Source organism: Belonocnema kinseyi, chromosome 7 (genome assembly GCF_010883055.1).
Source record: "Belonocnema kinseyi isolate 2016_QV_RU_SX_M_011 chromosome 7, B_treatae_v1, whole genome shotgun sequence".
Lineage (NCBI taxonomy): Eukaryota > Metazoa > Arthropoda > Insecta > Hymenoptera > Cynipidae > Belonocnema > Belonocnema kinseyi.
In genome coordinates this window covers 83,892,041-83,912,783 of record NC_046663.1, presented here as the reverse complement: position 1 = coordinate 83,912,783, position 20,743 = coordinate 83,892,041, and the positions used below count along the sequence as shown (strand labels likewise).

The 20,743-nt window shown below is 29.6% G+C and overlaps 1 protein-coding gene and 1 long non-coding RNA gene across 2 annotated transcripts in view; one reads left to right on the top strand and one right to left on the bottom strand.

Annotated features, from left to right (window-relative positions):
• Nucleotides 1-20,743, top strand: part of LOC117176535 — an 806,951-nt gene that overhangs the window by 613,741 nt on the left and 172,467 nt on the right. The gene's annotated exons all lie outside the window — the stretch shown is intronic.
• On the bottom strand, nt 7,379-8,350 carry LOC117177551. The gene is made up of 3 exons (XR_004467707.1): nt 8,251-8,350; nt 7,907-7,987; nt 7,379-7,469 (listed from the first exon to the last, which is right to left on the bottom strand). It is a non-coding gene; the product is annotated as an uncharacterized LOC117177551 (long non-coding RNA).

Below are 20,743 nucleotides of genomic sequence, written 5' to 3'. Positions count from 1 at the left end.
CATTTCCTACAAAATTGGCAATTTTTCCCAATGTTTGGCCAATTTTGCTTATACAGTTTTGGAAATTATTCCACTAAAATGGAAATTTATTCTTTTTTTTTTTGGCATTTTTTCCATTTATATAAGGAAATATACTTTTCCTATCAATCTGGAAATTTTCCCCAATTTTTGTCAAAATTTTCCGAAAGAAATTTGGAAATTATTCCGCCAATATGGAAGTTTTTCACTTTTTTTCGGAATTCTTTCCATTCAAATTACAAAATTTACATTTCCTACAAATTTTGAAGTTTTTCCGAATGCTTGGCCAATTTTTCCTATATATTTTTGGAAATTATTCCGCCGAAATGGAAAGTTATTCGGTTCTTTCGGCATTTTTTCCATTTATATAAGGAAATATACTTTTCCTATTAATCTGGAAATTTTTCCCAATTCTTGTCTAAATTTTCCTACCAAATTTTGTAAATCATTCCACCAATATGGAAGTTTTTCACTTTTTTCGGAATTTTTTCCATTCAAATTACAAGATTCACATTTCCTACAAATTTGGAAATTTTTCCGAATGCCTGGCCAATTTTTCCTATATATTTTTGGAAATTATTCCACCGAAATGGAAATTTATTCTTTTTTTTCAAAAATTTCTCCATTCAAATTACAAGATTCAAATTTCCTACAAAGTTGGAAATTTTTCCGAAAGCCTCGTCAATTTTTCCTATATATTTTCCCTTTAAAATTGGAAATATTCTCCAATTCTTGTCTAAATTTTCCTACAAAATTTGGAAATTATTCCACCAAAATAGAAATTTATTCTTTTTTTGACATTTTTCCAATTTATATTAGGAAATACATTTTTCCTATAAAATTGGAAATTATCCCCAATCCTTGTCTAAATTTTCCTACAGAATTTTGGAAGTTATTTCACCAATATGGAGATTTTTTTACTTTTTTTGGAATTTTTATAATTCAAATTACAGCATTTATATTTTCTACAAATTCGCAAATTTTTCCGAATGCTTCACCAATTTTTCCTATATATATTTTTGGGAATTTTCCACCAAAATGGAAATTTATTCTGTTTTTTCGGCATTTTTTCCATTTTTTCCGAAATATATTTTTCCTATAATATTTGAAATTTTCATTATCCTGACTTCCTAGATTTTTTAAATTCAGAATTCAAAATTATTGTTCAGCAAAATTTAAAATATAGATAGCTGATAATTTTCCTTTCAGCAGAAGGGTTTGTAAGGGACGGGTGATTCAGTGGCGAGCACCTTTTAGTCAGATTTGGTTTTGGGCTATCAAGTGAAAATTTCAAGAAGCTGTCGGTCCTCGGGCATGAGTCACCTTTACCTGGAATGCAATTAATCGTTAGGGTTGTAAAAATTGTAGGGATGTACAAGTTTGGACGAGTGTGAGGATGAGGATACCTCGGTATCAGAGCGTCCGAGGGGAAAGCTTCACTTTTAGTTCATGTGCAATACAGTGAACATCACATTTTGTAACTTGTGTCTCCGTGTAATCTCTTGTGTATTTTGTGACTATTTGGACCTGCCAACATTATTTAAGGGATTAATAGGCGCAGCAGTTAAAGCGGAACAATCGTCTTGCGTTCGAGAAATTAGAAGGTAAGTGCACTTTTTATTTCATCAATGTACCAACTAAATGCAGGACCTATAATACTGTGCTGTCCGACACTCTGTGAAGTTCAAATCAGTGGTGTGGTTATGTTAGCTTTTAGCACAGAATACGAATGTGAAAAAGTGGACATCTCTAGCTCAATTTTTAGAAATTTTGAAAATCAACAATAAATAATTGTTTAAATAATTAGATAATTTTTTAGAAAAATGTAGTACCCGAAACAATGACAAAATATTGCATTTCAATAAGAAAAAAAGGATTATTTTTTACTTTTTTGGGAATAAATCATTGTTTGAATAATCAAATTTTTTAAACAATTGAAAATTGTTTAAAAGGTCATGGTAAATATTCAAATTGTCATTGTTTGTATATTTGTATATCTTTTATTTCTGACACTCACCTTCAATCATTAAAAAGTGTAGTACTTTTCTATGAAACCCTGGAACATTAGTTGAATTGTTCGGAAAATCTAATTTCCCCATGTTAATTAAATTGGATTTTGAAGTACCCGATGGCACCCGTTAATATTCGAATTTCAACACACAAAAATACGTATTTTCTTTCGCTGGAGATTGAAACTTGGGGGGGGGGGGGGCTTGCCCTCTATTTTTGAACATGTTGGCTTACCATCTCATTTAAGTATCTGATTATCAAATAATTGAATAGAAACTTTTTTGTTCCAGAATGCTTTTGGACATTAATCCGAAAAAGGGACATAAGCGGGGGAAAAAGAGCAGGCAGCAGAAAATAGCAGAGGACCCCAGAGTGGAAAAGTTAAAGTCCAACATCATTAAGTTCGAATTAAACAGTATTTAAACGACGAGATGATTCATATGATGCACTGAAATTGTTTTTTGAATTTAAATAAATGCATAAAATTACATTTCCTGTCATTATACAAAGTGTTAAAATAGTCTACAAGGGGAAAATTACATGTTTTAACTGTTTTGAGGTGTAGCTTATGAGAATGATTTTTCATCGAGTGAAATGGGTTAAACCCACGAATTGAAAATGATTTTTCATCGAGTTTCAATTCGTGGGTATAGCGCAATGGTTAAGACTCCAGACTGCTAGGCGATAGATTTTAGTATAGATGTAGGTTTTCGAAACCCCGCAGCGTTAGAAATTTTTTACTTTAATATGATGTTTAAAAATGTAATATATGTATTCATTCTGATTTGAGGACTTTTAATATTGAAAGACAAAATACTCGCAATCATTTAATATTTGTTTTCTAAATACTTCTAAACTCAGCAGAAACTTGGTTATATCAATAAATATTTATTTGTATTTCAAACATGTTTGTTTAATTTGAAAACATTTTTCTTTGTATTAATCATCACATCTTTGGTACAAATCACTAATTTTCCACAGACAGTACTATCGTATTTTCAATCCATATTTACTTATTTTATTAATTGTTTTATACAATTGTTGCTTCTTAGTACAAAAAAATACTTATTCCTCTCAAGTAATAATTCATTATTTTAAAGAAGTATTTCCGTCAATTTATGGTACGTTTATTTGAAACAACGAATCAATTCTTTTAATAAAAAAATTGTTTATAAAGCCAAGTAATATTTAGTTATATGTAATAAACATATTTTTGAATTTAGGTTATACTTCTTCACGTCAAAGCAAATACTCTTCATGTCAGAGAGCTTTTTCTTACAGTTGATGACATATTTCTCTATTAATATTTCCTCCTCTATCCTTTGTAATTTTTCCAAAAATAGTCGGGTATTTTAAAATCCTAACGATCGGAAACTTTTCCTAATGGATTGGAATTTTCTCCTACGAAACAGTAGGCAAAATTTCCAACTAAATTTCGGCAATATTTCCTACTCTTTCCTCGGTAATTTTTCCGAAAATAGTCGGGTATCTCCAAAACCTAACGATCGGAAATTTTTCCTAATAGATTGGAAATTTCTCCTACCAAAGAGTAGGCAAGATTTCCAACTAAATTTCGGCAATATTTCCTAATTTTTCCTCGGTAATTTTACCGAAAATAGTCGGATATCTTAAAAACATAACGTTCGGAAATTTTTCCGAATAGATTGGAAATTTCTCCTACTGAATAGTGGGCAAAATTTCCAACTAAATTTCGGCAATATTTCCGACTCTGTATTCGGAAAAATTTACTGCCCATTTGGATTTTAAGCTGCCCGACTATTTTCGGAAAAATTTCCAAAAAATTTTTTACAGTGTACATATGTCCTGAGCTATTGCTTAAACTTTGGAAAAAGCTAGATTATCGCTAAACTTAGCTCAACTAGAGTACAATTCGGAGAATAAGGGAACCTAAAAAACCATCTATTAAAAACATGCATCAAATGAGCCTTATTTGAAGTATTTTTGATAAATCAAGACTGATTTAATGAGTAAGAAAAACAGGGCTAACTTTTTATTTTTACAAATTTTGTACATACAACTTCAACTTCGGGCACAATCTACTAAAATCATGGTAAACATTTGAAAGTCATAAATAAAGAATCTCCTCCTCCTCCTCCTCCTTCTGGAAAGTGCTAGATTATCACTAGAACTTGACTCAACCCTCTGATGGTGCCCTGGGTCTGCATCTATGCATGTTACAAGCATTTGAAGCGCGTTGTGAGTATATATTCACAATCTTCAGATTTGAAAAATAAGTATACTTTTTTATGATAGAAAAACTGAAAAGACTACCTTACAGTTAGAATTGTACAGTTTTTTAATCACTATGATTTTTTTAATTTGACATAATTTTAAGGAAATAGACGATGAAGACGCGATTTTCACCATATTCGATAATTTTCGATCATTTTTGTAAATTTGTATTGTTTAAAATTTTACTATCTTTAGCCTAATTAAAATATCAATACCATACTTATACAGATGTATTCATGGCATTCTAGAGATTTTATTTCACCCCTGAAAAGTTAAAAAATATGTATTTTAAATAGTTTGTATCTCTATCAGAGGGTTAAAATAGTAGCGATTGAAAACATGAGTCAAATGAGCCTATTTGAAGTATTTTGGATAAATCGAGACTGAGTTAATGAGTAAGAAAAACTGAGCTAATGTCTGAATTTTGCTAATTTTCTAGATTAAACTTCTGAAAAAGTCTAGGAAAATAATTGTAAAAAATTGAAAGGCATGAAACATGATCCTAGAAATCTCCCCCTCCTCCTTCTCCTCCTCGAACTGGAAAACGTTGCATTATCGCTGAACTTGGCTAAACAATAGTACCGTCCCGGAGTACGAGGAAATGAGTAAGAAAAACCGAGCTAATTTCTTATTACTAATTTTTAATTTCCTAATAACAAATCTAAAAATCTCCTTCTCCTCCTCCTGGAAATTGCTGGATTATCGCTAAAACCTGGCTCAACTGCAGTACCATTCAGGCGTACGAGGACACTTAAAATTCTACCGACTAAAAACACGCACTCACTTCACGCGAGGTATCTTTAAAACTGAATAGGATAGAATAATTTCTGAATAAGAGTTGGAAAGGCTATTAAATTCAGCGTCAAATAACTCTTATTTGAACTATTTTTGATAATTTGATACTGAGTGAATGAGTGATAAAAACCAAGTTAATTTTTTTTTATTTTTGCCAATTTTCTAGATTCAACTTCAAATACTAGCAAAACATAATAGCACAATGATAAAAATTTGCAAATCATGAATAATGAATCTTAAAATCTCCTCGGCCTCCTCCTCCTCCTCCTCCTGCAAAATGCTAGATTATAGCTAAAACTTGGCTCGACTACCGTCCAGGAGTATGATGACACTTTTTAAAGCCTTTGGAAATTCCTTTTATGTTTTAAAAGTACCCTAAAAAGAGTCCTTTAAAATCCCTTTAAATAATTGAAATTTCTTCGGAATTTTAGAAATAATCGAACATATTTCAAATCATTTGAAAGCTTTTGAAATCCCTTGGAATTTTTTTAAACTCTTGAAAATTGAATATGCTTCCATTGTATGGTCTCCACAATATCAAAAATATGTGACTATGATTGAAAAATGTCAAAAGAGATTCTTTAAATTCCTAGAATACAAGCGGAGTGTTCCGCCACCAGGTTCAGACTATGAGCAACTGGTACGGAGATTTGGTATATGGACACTGGAGAAAAGGACATTCGCATCTTTATTATTTTTATTCAAGGTAGTGCATAATCTAATCGAGTGTCCATACATCCTCTCGTTGCTGCCATTGAATGCACCTGGTCGCGAAACCAGAGCGACTATCCAAGGAGGACAACCATTATTTTATCTTCTGATGCCAAACTCTAATTGGGAAATGAATTCTCCTGCTTTCTCACTACCTACTCAATTTAATCTCCTACAGAAGAAATATAAGCATACTGGCTTATTCAACGATTCTCTTTTGACATTTATAAAAAATGTAAGCGACTACATTAATGCTACTGCGCAATAAAAAGTATCATAACTAAGCTGCGTATTCCAGACTTCTACATAACATTTTTTTTATATAGAAAAATCGACGTTATTATTTCTAATTACTGATTATATAATTCGACTGTCTAAAAATATACCATTTAAGAACTATCTTAGTAATTTTATAAGGTAGCCCTGTTATTGGTCCACGTATTGGCAATATTGCTATATGCTCATCTGTTATAGCCACTGACTTTTGGGCTTATGATTTTTCAAAATAAATAAATAAATAATAAATAAATTTGCATTTTTTAAATATCCTAAAATCTTTAAAATCCTTTGAAATATTTTCAAATAATTATTTTCACCTATTGTATATTCTTTGGAATATTTTTAAATACCCTAAAATATTGAAAAACCTTTGAAATATGTTTAAGTCTCTTGAAACTTTTTAAATCCATTGGAAATCCCTTGGGATTTTTTAAAATACTTTAAAATCTTTAAGATCCCTTAAAATGATTAAAAGCTGTTAAAAGTGTTAGGAAATTCACCAAATACCCAAAAATATTTCAAATGAATTCATGAAAATTGAGTGGTATGTTTATTAAAAAAAGTTGATCTGCTGGCTTTATCTTTAAAAAGTAACTGTGTTACTTACATTGTTACATAAAAAAATTTCCAAACTTTTGTTATTTTTCCAAAATCCCTGACCTGCAGCCAGCCTGTCAATGGTTAAAATGAGAAAATTATTATTTCCTTTTATTAGACCTTTTCAGTGATACCGTATAACACTCTTTTCGGTTTTTAAATGTAAAGGAATCTATTGTCATCAGAGCCAGTTACCATCGAACATTGTAGGTATCATTTCAAAATCTGTGAAAGTAGAAATCAATACTATCGATCAAGTTAACTTTTCAAATAACAGAAAAATACTTAAGTGTCTTTTCTGAATAGAGGCAAAATAAATTTTTAAAAATTTTATTACATTTTTTTCCCCCAGTGGAAGAAAGTGAGTAGATATTTTTTCAGATAAAAATTTAATTTAAAAAAAAACGTTTTTAAGTATTTATAACGTACCATAAACTGCTTCTTCTAGGTAAAAATGATAGAGGCTTGCAACTAACAACTTTAAAACTTCATTTCTAAAACCTAGAAAAATCAATGTCGCGTCATAAAAACAGAATTAAGGGTAGGCCGCTCAGCCCCAATTTACGATATTCAGGATGCATTTTTTACACAAGTAAGACCGATTTGGATCAGGAAAAGGTAAGTAGTTGTTTCGGGATAGATTACAGACTTGAACTTGATCCGAAAAAGAAAGGAGAGGATGAAATTGTGCAATGAGATTAGACAAAGGAGATTACCTTGTAGAAGGCTACCCATTGAGCATGACTGTAATTCGTTTCTCGCCTGGGGATGTATTTGTCCAGGGTCGATTGGTCCAGGACGATTGTCTGAAAATAGAGAAAGAAACAAGGGAATTGCGTTTGGTTCCCTTCAATTACGAGACGAGACATAGACGACAGCCACGTTGTGAATTAAATGGCAGGGGAACGCCTGCCAAGACACCAGGGCTAAAGCTATTTAAGGCCTTAGGAATAAGGGGGAGACTTTAGAACCCGCGGAGAGCAAATCGAGTTGAATTACTCCGCGCTAAATACCAAATAGGCACTTTATTGCCGTCACAATTGCGTTACGTTTCACAAAGCCCGCAGCCACAACAAGGCTCGAGGCAGAAAACAAACTCCACGAAGGGGTTAATCGATCTGAGAACGCTTTTCAACTGCGACAAACCTTCTTTACTGGATGCAGGCTTCGAAATTTATTTCCTGGTCTTGAGAGGCTTATTTGAAAATTAAAACTTTGAGTTTGGCTCAGGGGTATATATTACCTTTATTTGACTGCGTGGGAAAGGGGTGGCCGCTCCTTCAGTTGGTTGCAGAAGAAGGACCTGAGGTACATTGACTTTGGCCTGAAAAAACACTTATATTATTCTAAAACATTCTTAAAAAATTATATTGAAATATTCTCTTAAGAAATGTTCCCCCTGAATAATAGTCATCGAATTTTGAAAGAAACGATTCGAAATAAGAACCACTGCTGTTCCCGAATTTCTAGGTATTTGAGACTGTTTGATAGAGATTGCAAATTTTTTCCAGGAACTTTTGAAATATTTAAACAATTTTTGAACTTGTAATTCTTCAATAAGAAAAGCTTCTTAGATGGAAAATTTACCTGTACTAGAAACAGGGCTTGATCTAGGAGTTCCACATTTTCATTAGGTTTTCCCAGGAGGAGAATGGTAAAACCATCTTTCGTTTGGTCGGAGCTGTAACAAAAAAAAAAGAATCGTAATTTACTAAATAATGTAATATAATAATTACAGTATTGAAAGGGCGAAATTTGATTTAAAAAGAGGATTTAGGATATTTTCACTAAAATAGGGGGCGGGGGGAATAGAAGAATAAATTGTATTAAATAAAATGTTCAGATTTTTCGTTTATGGGGTCGATATAAATTGATATTACATGAAATTATTATACGATATGGAAGAAGTTAAATTTTAAACTCGTTACATGTTTAAGATTCTAATTTAAAGTATTGTATAATATTAAATCCTATTTTTAAACCTAAGGTGGTTCCAATTCAAATATTTTTTTTTTATATTTGCTTTACTTATCAGTTACTTATTCCAAATATAGAAAAATTGTGTACTTTTTCACATCCTTATATTTCAAATTTAAGGCTTATAGTTAATAATATATTTACTAAAAGTGTTAAAGCAGAAATTGAGCAATTAAGTTTAAAAATAAATTTAAAAATTTCCATTTTTAAATATTCAATAAGATTAAAAAATAGAACCTTTACAAATAAAATAATAAAAAATTAAGAAGCTTAGTATAATTTTGGAGAAATATGTAATTTGAAAGATTTTTCATTCAAGAAAGTAAATACAGTTTATCAATATTGTTGAACTTTCAAGCCAAAAGACCAATTTTCTGTAACAAAGTTAAATTTTTTAACCAAAAATATATAATTTTAATAAAATAGTTCATTTCCTACCAAACACTGGCATTTAAAAAACAGGAAATATTCACCAAGAAGATTAATTTTATACGAAAAAAGTGGAATTTTCTTTTAAAAAATGGAATTTTCAACCAAAAATAAAAACTTTTGAAATTTGTAAAAAAATAGTATAATTTTCGAACAATTGGAAGAATCCTTCAGCAAAAACATAAATTTTTAACAAAGGGGTTCAAGTTTTCCCAAATTTATTATATTAAAAATTTTTGTTTAAATTCGACATTCAGCCAAAAATGGAATAGTTAAATTTTCCTTAAAAACAATTATTTTTCAATTTTTAAAAATCAATTAAAAAGATGCATCTCCAACATAATAGTTCAACCTTCAACAAAGGTGAATTTTTGAAGAAAATACTTTAATCCTCGAGAAAGAAAATAAATTTTCAAACAGTTGCATTAAAAAGAAAAAAATTCCGATCAAAGGAAATGAATTTTTAAGCCGAAAAGATGAATGTTCCAAAAAATAGTTAAATTTTCAACCAAAAAAGATTTCAGTTGAATTTTCAGCACCAAAATATGAAATTTCAACAAAAAAATTAATTTTCCACGAAAATAGTTGAACTTTCAACTCAGAAGGAGGAATTTTCAAACAAACAGCTGCATTTTTAACCAAAAAATATGAAATTTCAATCAAAGGAAATTAACTTTTATACCAAAAACTCGATTTTTCAACAAAAAAGTTGAATTTTCTTACAAAAAAGATTTCCATTAATTTTTCAACGTCAAATTATGGAGTTTGAACGGTAAAATTAATTTTAACGAAAAAGTGCATTTTTAACGAACATAGTCAAATTTTCAATAAAACAGTTGAATGTTCAACAAAAAAGGATGACTCAACCAAAATTTTTGGATTTATAACCAAATAATAAAGCAGTTAACTCAACATATAATCGTTAGGAGGTTTAAATAACTGTCATTCTTCATTTATTTACTTTATTGTATTTTTTCTTTTGTTTTCAAGAAATTTAATACCATTATTTCTGTTGTTTCTTTAAAAAAAAAGTAACAAACACCACATATTTTTAGAAAAATTCAGTGTCTTATTTGGCTCCGTGTGTTCCTCTTGCCCCGGTACCCCCTATTGTTCCTTTTTTTCTTATAAAATAAATTCGCATTGTTTCTTTCAGATTTAAGTTGTGCAAAATGAAGGGCAGCATTGTTAGATGTCGTCCAATTTGAAACTGGAATACATAAATCGAATCATGGAGAATAAACGTTACTGGTAGTTGGTCGATTCCCACGTTCAGTGGGTTACTATAACTTCCGTCAAGTGTAGATAAAATCTAGCGACTCGGCGAATCGATGACATTTGCGAAGCGATCCTTCTAGGAAGGATATACGCGCATTTTGCATTTTGCATCTGACATTAAGTTATGACACGTGGGTGGTTCACCGACGTGTACTGTGTTTCTCACGCGGCTCCCGTTCCTCTAGTCTAGCTCTAGCATTACCCTCTCACCCTTGCACCCGCAAATGTACAGTAATCACACTGCCGATGCTCAGTGGCACAGAGTAAAGAGTAATCGTTAAATCTACACTTCCTACCTCCAGAGGAGGCCATTCCTTCTGAATTATTTCAATTTCAATATCGGACGATTTGCTTTGTGATACGCGAAATTGTAGCCACTCTAAACTTTACTGTTCGAGTAAGTGAAACCAGTTGTGATACTGCTATTCATCAGCACTCTATCAAGCCCTTCAAGTTATACCTCATGATAAGAAACACCTCTCTTGTGTAATCATATCTGTACTAAAATTTTGAGATTGAAAATTAAGACAGTTCAAGTTTAGAAATTCCCTTATTTTCCTTGGCCAATTTTTTATTTTCGCTTACAGTTATAAATTTTTCTTTCAACTATAAATACAACCTTAAACCTAGGATCAATAATGTACAGATTGAAAGAATTTGATAAGAAACATTTTTACTAAAGAATTTTAAATCCTACAAAGAAATATGATTTTTTAACAAAATACATAGATTTTAAACCAAATAGTTGAATTTTTAAATAAAAAGACAAATTTTAAACCTCAAACAGAATAGATTAATTTTTAGTTATAAATTTATTTTCAACCGACGCTACGAAAACTTTCAACCTAATATATGAATTTTTAATCGAATAGTAGGATTTTTGACTAAAAAAGTCAAATTTTCAAATTAAAATAGAACAGTTAAACTATCAGTTCAAAATTTATTTTCAACCAAAAAGAATAAATTTCTAAAAAAGAAAAATTTCAACCAAATAGTGAACTTTCCAACTATTATAAAAGATAAATTTTTAACAAAAAATGGAATAGTTAAATATTCAATAAAAAAATAATTTTCCAATAAAAAACAAATTTGCTTCAGACGAGTTCTATTTTCAAACAAAGAAATTAATTTTTTCAATTCAGAAAATTAATTTTTTACCAAAAAGACGAATTTTCAACTACAAGAGATAAATATAAATAAATACATTTTTTATGAAATATGTAGTTTTACTTTCAACTCAGTAGTACTTTTTCAGTAAAAAGAAAGAATTCTCTACGAAAAAGTTTAACTTTTCAACAAGAAGATTAATTTCGTACCAAAAAGATGAGTTTTTAACCAAATACATTACTTTACAATATAATAATTTATTTCTTAACAAAAAATATGGATTTGCAAAATAAGCAATAAATAAATTTTCAGACAAAAAATTATTTTTTAATTAAAAAAAAGAATTTTTCACAAAATAGTAGTTAAATTTACAAGCAAAGAAATTAATTTTAAGCCTAGAAAATAAACTTTCAGCTAAAATAATGAATCTTCAATCAAAAAAATTAATTTTTAACCAAATAGTTACATTTTGGACAAACAAGATTAATTTTTAACAAAATACATGAATGATAAACTAAAAAAAGTAAATTTTGAACAAAAGATGTTATAGTTATATTTTCAACTAAAAAAATCAATTCCAACTGAAAAAATCGATTTTCGACCTGATGGTTAAATGTTCAACTAAAGAAATGCATTTTCAACCAAAAAGATAAATTAAGAAAAAAATGGTAAATTTTCATGCCGAAAAGATGATATTTCTACAAAACAGTTGAATTTTGAGACTGAAAATATGAATTTTCAACAGATAAGTTAATTTTTCTATTAAATAATACAATTTTCAATACAAGAATAATGTCTTTTTCCGAAAAATTGTTTTTTTGAGACCATTAAACCACCATCACAAAGATAAAAACCTTGCAAAAAATAATTTTAATATTAGATCTACTGAGATAAACTTTAATGATATTGGGTACATTTTAATTTAAAAAAAAAAGAAAATTGTTACATAATAGTAGGATTAAATTTTCTATCAATCTCAAGTTATATCAGGTCTATTGAACATATGGAGATTATTCAAGCTTCTTAACGAGAACTTGTGATGTGATCCTTTTTCACACGTCGTTCAGGACCAGTTCTATTTTTAAATCGATAATCTCGATAATCTCGATAAAATGCATCCTGTATGAAGAGGCGCCTCTAGGAAAAGGCGAGAAGTATATATTATAAAAGAAATAAAACATGTTGATGCCCGATCCCTGTCAGTTCTTGACAGGCATTACGTGGGCCTGAATTACGAGACAGTTATCATTCCGAGTCACTAATTGTATAATCCTGCAGTTCGTGTCGCAACATACATGATAGAGCGATATAAAATAAACGCCCTCATATAGCGCCCACACATCACAACACCAATTTCAATAAGATCAACGGGATTGACAACGGATCACAGAATCCTTCGAATTTGATTGCCCACAGAAATGAGGTGTATTAGTGTCACTGGGAATCTATGGACTTAACAGTTAGGACACGTGTTTCTTGTTAAGGATAGTATTTATTGCAGAAAGATATGTTGTCTCATTTAATAACATTTTCACTGATGCCCTAATATTTTTTTATTTTATCTTACCAAGTGGATGTGATGAGAGTAAAGTGTATGGATCTGACTGTGGGATTATTAGCCAGTTTGCGTATGATTGTCTGACCTATGAGACATATTGACTTTTTAAAGCTCTTCGCCTAGGGTGATTGCTAGAGAGATTAATACGAAAACTCTGTAGAAGCAGCGTTGATTAACGAATGTGTTGCTTAAATAAACATCAGGGAAATGATGGTTAGATATTTTCCAAAAGAGATGAATTTTCGACAAGAAACAGCGGAGTTTCAATTAAAACGATGAATTTTCAAAAACCCAAAAAAAATTAACGGAGTAGTTCAACTTACAACCAAATTTACATTTTAAATCAAAAAGATTTGAATTTATTCAAAAAGACGAATTTTCAACAAAAGAGTGAATCCTCAGCCAAAAAAAGATTTTAATTTGAAACCAAACATTTGTAATTTTAATTTAAAAAAGATGAAAATTCTAGCAAAAAGATGAATTTTCAATCCAAAATGCCCAATTTTCAACAAAATGGTTGAATTTGGTACCAAGAAACATTTTTCACTCTAGAATAAATGAAATGTAAGCAAATTTTAATTTAAAGGAAAAAATAATTTTAAATACAAAATAAAAATTTCGAATGATTTATGATTTATTTTTTTGAAAATTTTAGATCTGTCGAAAAAGCGTCTTTAAAAATATTTTATATATGTTTGGAAATCTTTCGAACTTTTAAAACAATTTTAACCTCTTAAAAATTAAAAAAAATCCTAAATATCTTTTAAACTGTCAATATTCAAGAATGACTTTAAAATGAAAATGATACAAATTTTGCCTAAAATGTAGAAAAAATCCTGGAAACTAAAAAAAAAAGAAAGAAATAAACGTTTCAAGATCAAAAATCATACAAATTTTTACGATAAATCTTGAGAACTTTTTTTTTCTTGAAAACTTTCAAAATTCTTAAAAAGATTTTAGATTTTTAATTTAAAATTTTCAAAAATTTACATTTTCCCTGCAATATTAAAAAAGTCTTTTTATCTTGAAACCTTCAAAATTTTATTTTAAAATCTTTAAAAAATATCAATTCTGTTTATAACTTGTCGGCACCTGTAATTTTTTGGTTACCGATTACTTAAATTTTGTTATCATTACCTACAGTTTATACATTTCGTAAAATAATATATTCTAAGCTTTTTTCCAGAATTTAATTTTATCTTGTCTTTGAATGTGAAAAAAAGTTGACAAATTATATTATGGTAGAAAAAAGTTAAGAAGAAAAGTATTCCCTTATATTAAGAAACAATTAAAACTAAAATGTTCTCTTACATCAACAATGTTAAAAAATATTCAAAAATAATTCTTGCCGTTAAATATAATTACATGTTTGGAAATTTTAATTTTATAAATTGATGGTGCAAACAATTCTTAATCTTTATCAATCGATTAATACATGTAGCCTTATCTAATATTGCCAAGGGGTTATAAAAAGGATCCTTGTGTAATTAATGAAACATTTGGTAAAAACGTTAAGGACAGAATATTTTTGCTTTTAACATTAAAGAATCGTTTAGAGTTTAATTTTTCTCCTTTATAAATAAATTTTTAGAATTAAAATTAATCTTTTAGAAATTGCGATTTAAAAAAATCGAGAAAATGTAAAAGAAAAAACTGAAAACATTTACTCGAAGTCATATGCATGCAGTATGCAACCAATCAGGTGGCCAACAACAATGAGTGCGACATTTTTAATAATTATATAACCGATTCTTTGATCCGGACCCTCAGTTACTATTTCAAAAATAAATATTACATTTTGTATTACACTCAACTGGCCACTGCCAGCCATGCCCAAAAACGTTCTTATGTTAGGAATTGAGTGTATGATACTGAAGAAATACAACAAAACGGGACTTTTGTACTAAATTTATAAAAATAAATGATTCTTTAAACCTTGAGTATAGTAGAAATCCATAAATAGAAGGCATGTTTAGTTCTGTTACTTTTCGATGAGTGTTTTCTGAAGTTCATGTGCACATATCCTATACGGAAAAGATCCACGTGGATAGATATATAATTCACGTTCATTATACAAGTCTTGTTACACCATTGCGTTGGGTATAGTAGAACCTCATGCATTAAGTAACCTCATTGTAAACCTAGACCTTGCAGTGCCGGTACATTCGTATCGCAACATCTCTTCGAATATACCTTGTTACATGGATAAGTTTCAAAACCAGATATTTTAAACAATATTTTTCTTACACCTGCATCTACGCTTACTACATATGTATTTTGACGCTTCTATATGATTCTAGTTAATAAAATAATAACACAATTATCCATAGATATTTTTATCTTCACACAATTTTAACTTTTCTTTAGGTCAGAGGTGTATTATTTTTGTATAAATTTGTTGGTGAAAGCGGAAATTGTAAATTTATTTTAACAACTGTTCTTTTTAAATTAAAAGGTATCGGATTTTAATTTATACCAATATCAAGGTGACCGCAAAACTTCATTTTTTAGATTTCCTGGTTTTTTCCTGGCCTATTTTTTATTCTGTAACATGTTTAACATTAAATTTTTAACAGTGGAATTTTAGACCAAAAAAGATGAATTTTTAACAAAATAGTTAAACTTTAAGAAAATAAATGAATTTTTAATCAAATTGTTGAAGTTTAAACCTAAAAAGATTTATTTTCGACCAAAAAGAGGACAGTTAAATTTTAAGTTAAAAAAAGTTTTCAACAAAAAAAAACGAAATTTCAAAAAAGTAGTCAAATTGTCCACCAAAGTGGTGAATTTAAAACTAAAAAAATCAACCTGCAACCAAATAATTTATTTCTGACAGACTAGTTCAATTTCAAAACAAAAAAAAGATACATTTTGAAGCAAAAAGATGAATTTTTTTACAAAACAGTTGAATTTGCAACAAATCAGTTATCTTTACTACCAAAAGACGACCTTTTAATAAAAAAGTTACTTTTTAATTGAAAAGTTGCATTTTTAACAAAAAGAGATAATTTTAAAGAAGATGAATAGTTTTCTACAAAAAAAAGACAAATTTACAAACAAATAATTGAATGTTTAACTAAAAAGATCAATTTTCACCCAAAAATAGAAAAGTTACATTTTTAATTAAAAAATTAATTTTAAATCGAAATAAATAAAATTTTAACAAATTACTTCAATATTCCACCAAAGAGATGGACTGCCAAACACAAAAAAATTTAATAAAACAGTTCAACTTTTACCCAAGTAGTTGTATTTTCAAATGAAAAAATTAAATTTCAGAAAAATAGTTAAACGTTCTACTAAAGAGATAAATTTTCAACTATAATGAGAAATCTTTAACCGTAATAGTTAAATATTTAGTTTAAATAATGCACTTTGAAAAAAACGACTTTCCAATCAAATAGATGAACTTTGAACTAAATTGTTGAATTCCAAACGAAAAAAGATCAACTTTCAACGAAACAGTACCACTTTAAACAAAAAAAGATGAAATTCCTACCGAACAAGATGAATTTTCAAACTAAAAGACACAATTTCAGAAAACTTGTTGAATTTTTCACCAAAAAAGGCTTTAGTTGAATTTTAATTACCAAAATATGAATATTCAATAAAAAAGTCAATTTTCTACCGAAATAGTTTAATTTTAAACACAAAAAGATGAATTTTTCACAATAATATTTTTAAACAAAAAGGATCAATTTTTTACAAACTTATTGAATTTTTAATTAAATAATAACATTTTTAACCAAAAATATGTTAGGAGGAAGCTTCTTATATCAGGCTGGCCGCAAAATTTAATTTCAGAATTTCTTAACTTTTCCTTAACCAATTTCTCATTTTCTCTGACCATTCATATTCAAAGACCATAATCTTCATGTTGCAACGTTTTTAACATAACAGGTTTTATAAACTAAATAAAACAAGTTTGAAAAAAAGTCTCAAACTTAACCTCTCTTCGAACGTTTTAATTAATTGTGTAAGAATTTTTCCGAATAGAGAAAAATAATTTTTTGCGGTCATCCCTTCTCAAATTAGTTTATTATGAAGTTAATAAACCGGCTTTTAGTTATTAGGTCGATGATCCTGCCTAAATTTTTTTTTTTCATTTTCATTGAAAGATTCACTTATCGAAATTCCCTGATTTTTTTCCTGATTTCCAGGTTTTCCCTGACGTACACCACCACCATTTATATCACGTAATACCACTACTAAATATTGAAGCTTTGTGATGAAACAAAAATTAAAAATGTATACATTATTTTTGTAAGTTCTTGGTTTTAGTTTCAGGTGCACGGAACCAATGAAGTTGTTTCAAAGGTTTCGGCACGTTTGAGAGAACTTAATTGGTTCCAATTAACTTGACCCTAAAGCCAACAACTTATATTAACAATTTCTGCAAATTTTATTTTTGAGAGTCCATACAATCACACAGTAAAAATTAAAAACTTTCGCTCTTTTAGTGACATTTTCAACCTCCCTAACATACCGGAAATGCTGCATGTACTCGAAAGAGAAAAAATGTGAAATAAAAATGTGTCCCTTTAATTCTGTACTTGACATGAAGATAGTGATTTATACAAATCGTTAACGCCCACTAATTAACGTCGTAACTTTCACGATGCCATGAACTTTACTCTTCTTGGCAACAATTTCAAGCAACTCAGTTTTTTCCAAAACTATTTATCAAACGGTAGAAAACTTGAAGCTGTGTATGGAGAAAGTTGAGCTTCCGTGTATCAAATCATTATCGGCAGTCTCTAACAAACGGACATTAATGTTCGGGATCATATTAAATGGATAATTTATTAATTTACCGAAAAAAATATATAAAAAATATGAGCGTGCTAGGTTAGCTACAAGGCTTTCTATCGATACGCATATATCTCGCGCTGTGCCAATAATAATTATGATTTACTAACAATATGCAAATTTGTGATCCGGTGTCTGGGATCCCTCGTGTTCGCATGTTCCATCAAACCCCAATCAGCGTCATCACGAAATTACAGTCGTCGTACAATGTACTTCCGATCAATCCTTCCTCAGGGAAAATGATCAAAGCTTTGTCTACCTTCCAAATCTATTATAAAGATATCATGATTTTCTGGCAGTGTAAATGGATTGAGATCTGTTGAGGTTCACTGATTGAGGACACGGTCCTTTCTATTTTGTTAGAAAATAGGGAAATGATTACATTTAAATAAAATTAATGTATTACTTACCACATTGAATTGAATATAAAAACGCTTAAGATTTAAAGTTGCAACATACTGAATTTTTATTTAAAAAACGATTAATTTTCCCGCAAAAAAGATCGATTTTCAGTAAAAGAGTTATTTTTTTAGCTAAAAAGTCAAATTTTTTAAATCGGTGACTGCTTATTGGGTTTAGTTAATTATTTTTGTAAAAAATTAATGTTTTTAACTGAAAAATACCTTTTTTAGTTGAAAATTCATCTATTTGGTTGAGGCTTCAACTATTTGGTTGAAAATTCGTTTTTTCTTTTCATTTCATTCAAATGTATTATAAAAAATTCGTTTTTGTGGCTTGAAAATGTAACTGCTTTCGTTTGATTTTCAATCCTTTTTGTTGAAAAATTCTACCTTTTGGTGGGAAATGTATGTTTGGAGATCAAATATTAAATATTCAAAATCAAATATTAAACATTCAAATTCGTTCTGTTTTGTAAAAAATTCACATTTTTGGTTGAAATTTTTAATATTTAGTTAAAAATTAAACTATATTTATGAAAGTTTAATTAGTAGATAATTCTTGCTTCTGGGCTTAAAATTCCACAAATTTGTTGGAGACTGATGCATTTTCTTCGAAACTCGTCCTTATTGGTAGAACATTATGGGAGAGAGTAATAACTTTATACCTTAAAAAATCATCTTTACGGTTGAGGATTCAATTATTTGGTGAAACTTTTTTCTTTTCTGGTTAGAGGTTCAACGTTTTTTTATTACAATTAGTCTGTTTTGCTTGATAGTTCAATTATTTAATTTATTTCATTGATTGAATTTCGGTTGAAAATTCAACCACACTGGAACTTGGATTTCCATAAACATGATTTGTGTGTTTCGAGAATTGTGCCCACCTGGCGGTTTCGAATGCGTGGAGCCGCGGGGCAAGAGGGGTGGCGGTGCTTAGTCATTTGTGAAAAAAAAAACAGAAGGGCCTCGGCCTCGCTCTAGCCGGCCGGTTCGGCGAAATCTCCGTTGGAAAGATTCGTAACTCTGTCGGGAACATTCGGGAGATCTGTTTCGAGTAACGCGCGATGGTGGCAGTCATTGTTAGCCTGACTCCCTGATTCTTGAGTGACTAGCCCCTGGTTTTGACATGAAATCTGTGAAATTGAAAGTGTTTCATATACAAATTTGATTTAAAAGCATTTAATTCCCTATTTTCGTGAAAACCCACGCTATTTCCCATGGGTTCAGACACTTTGGGGATTCCCTTATGGTGTTTTTTTAAGCTTGAAATATGTTGAAATTGAGGAAACTTTTCTTTATCATTATAAAGACTATTCTTTGTTTATAAAAAAGAACTTTCGTGTGTAGGACGAGAGATCGTCGATAAGCCTGCAAGAAACAGCTTGTCACTTATATCCTCTAACGATACTATAAAGTTCCAAGCGGAACGATGTTACGCTCCTAAACGTGCCTGTAAAAGTATATAAAATAGATGTACTCTCGTGCCAAGTTCTTCTCTAGTCTTCGAAGCGCGAATTAATATGAATGAGTTATGGTTTTTGATATTCAATCGCTTAAGAGGGCTTAATAGGCAAAATTATGGAGTCTATAAATAAGTTTTTCCGATTTACGACCAATGTGTCGAATGTCTGTATTAGTCTTAGCTATTTTGCCGATAATGTATGCTACATTTTCCATTGCCACTTAGGTATACTCACCACACTACTGCAAAAAGCGCATGTCGATAGTTATAAAAAGGCTCAATACACGTTTTATAGACTTTCAGTCTTCTCGAGCAGAAGAATACGTAGTAAATGTCAGTTGGTTAATTTGATCTCGAAATTGAATCAACATTATATGACATGCTTTTATGCGTAATAGCCAAAAAGTTAAACAATTAAAGTCCCAATCATTTTCCACTTTTGCGTCGAATAATAATTTTTTTCTAAAATGATCTCAGTAAAGTACTTATTGCAAAGCACAATATAGTAAAGTTTCCAAATTTCAAAGGAATTTGTTTAGAAAATATAAACAAGAAAAAGTACGCATAATGTCTTGTCACGCACCTGTCCAAAACTACAAATTTTAAATAAAAAATTGCTAAGCAAAATTAACACCATTTTCTAAATATTTGAGATTCACAGATATCAATTATATTTAGTTAAAAAGATTAAAATCAAAAGTAGAGTTCAATAACTTATAGTTGAGGATATTAATCATTTTACGAAGTCTGTTCCAAATGTTTCTTGTCTGGTCACGCTGCATTGCTATTTTAGGATAAATCTCAAAAATAATTGCGTCTGGTAAGTAAGGATGTTTGGAAACGCTTAAGTCAAAATCAAATAAATTGTGAGCACATACATTTTGCCCACATTTTAAAATAGGTGTACTTTTTTTTAATGTGTTTTTAAAATATTTAAAAAATTCTTTTGTTTGAACATATTCGCTTGTTCTGTGACGTAACCTTTAGCAGCGCGTAAAATTCATGTCCATCACAATTACATTCTTTGATCTCTCAGTTTTATAATTTCATACTCTGTTC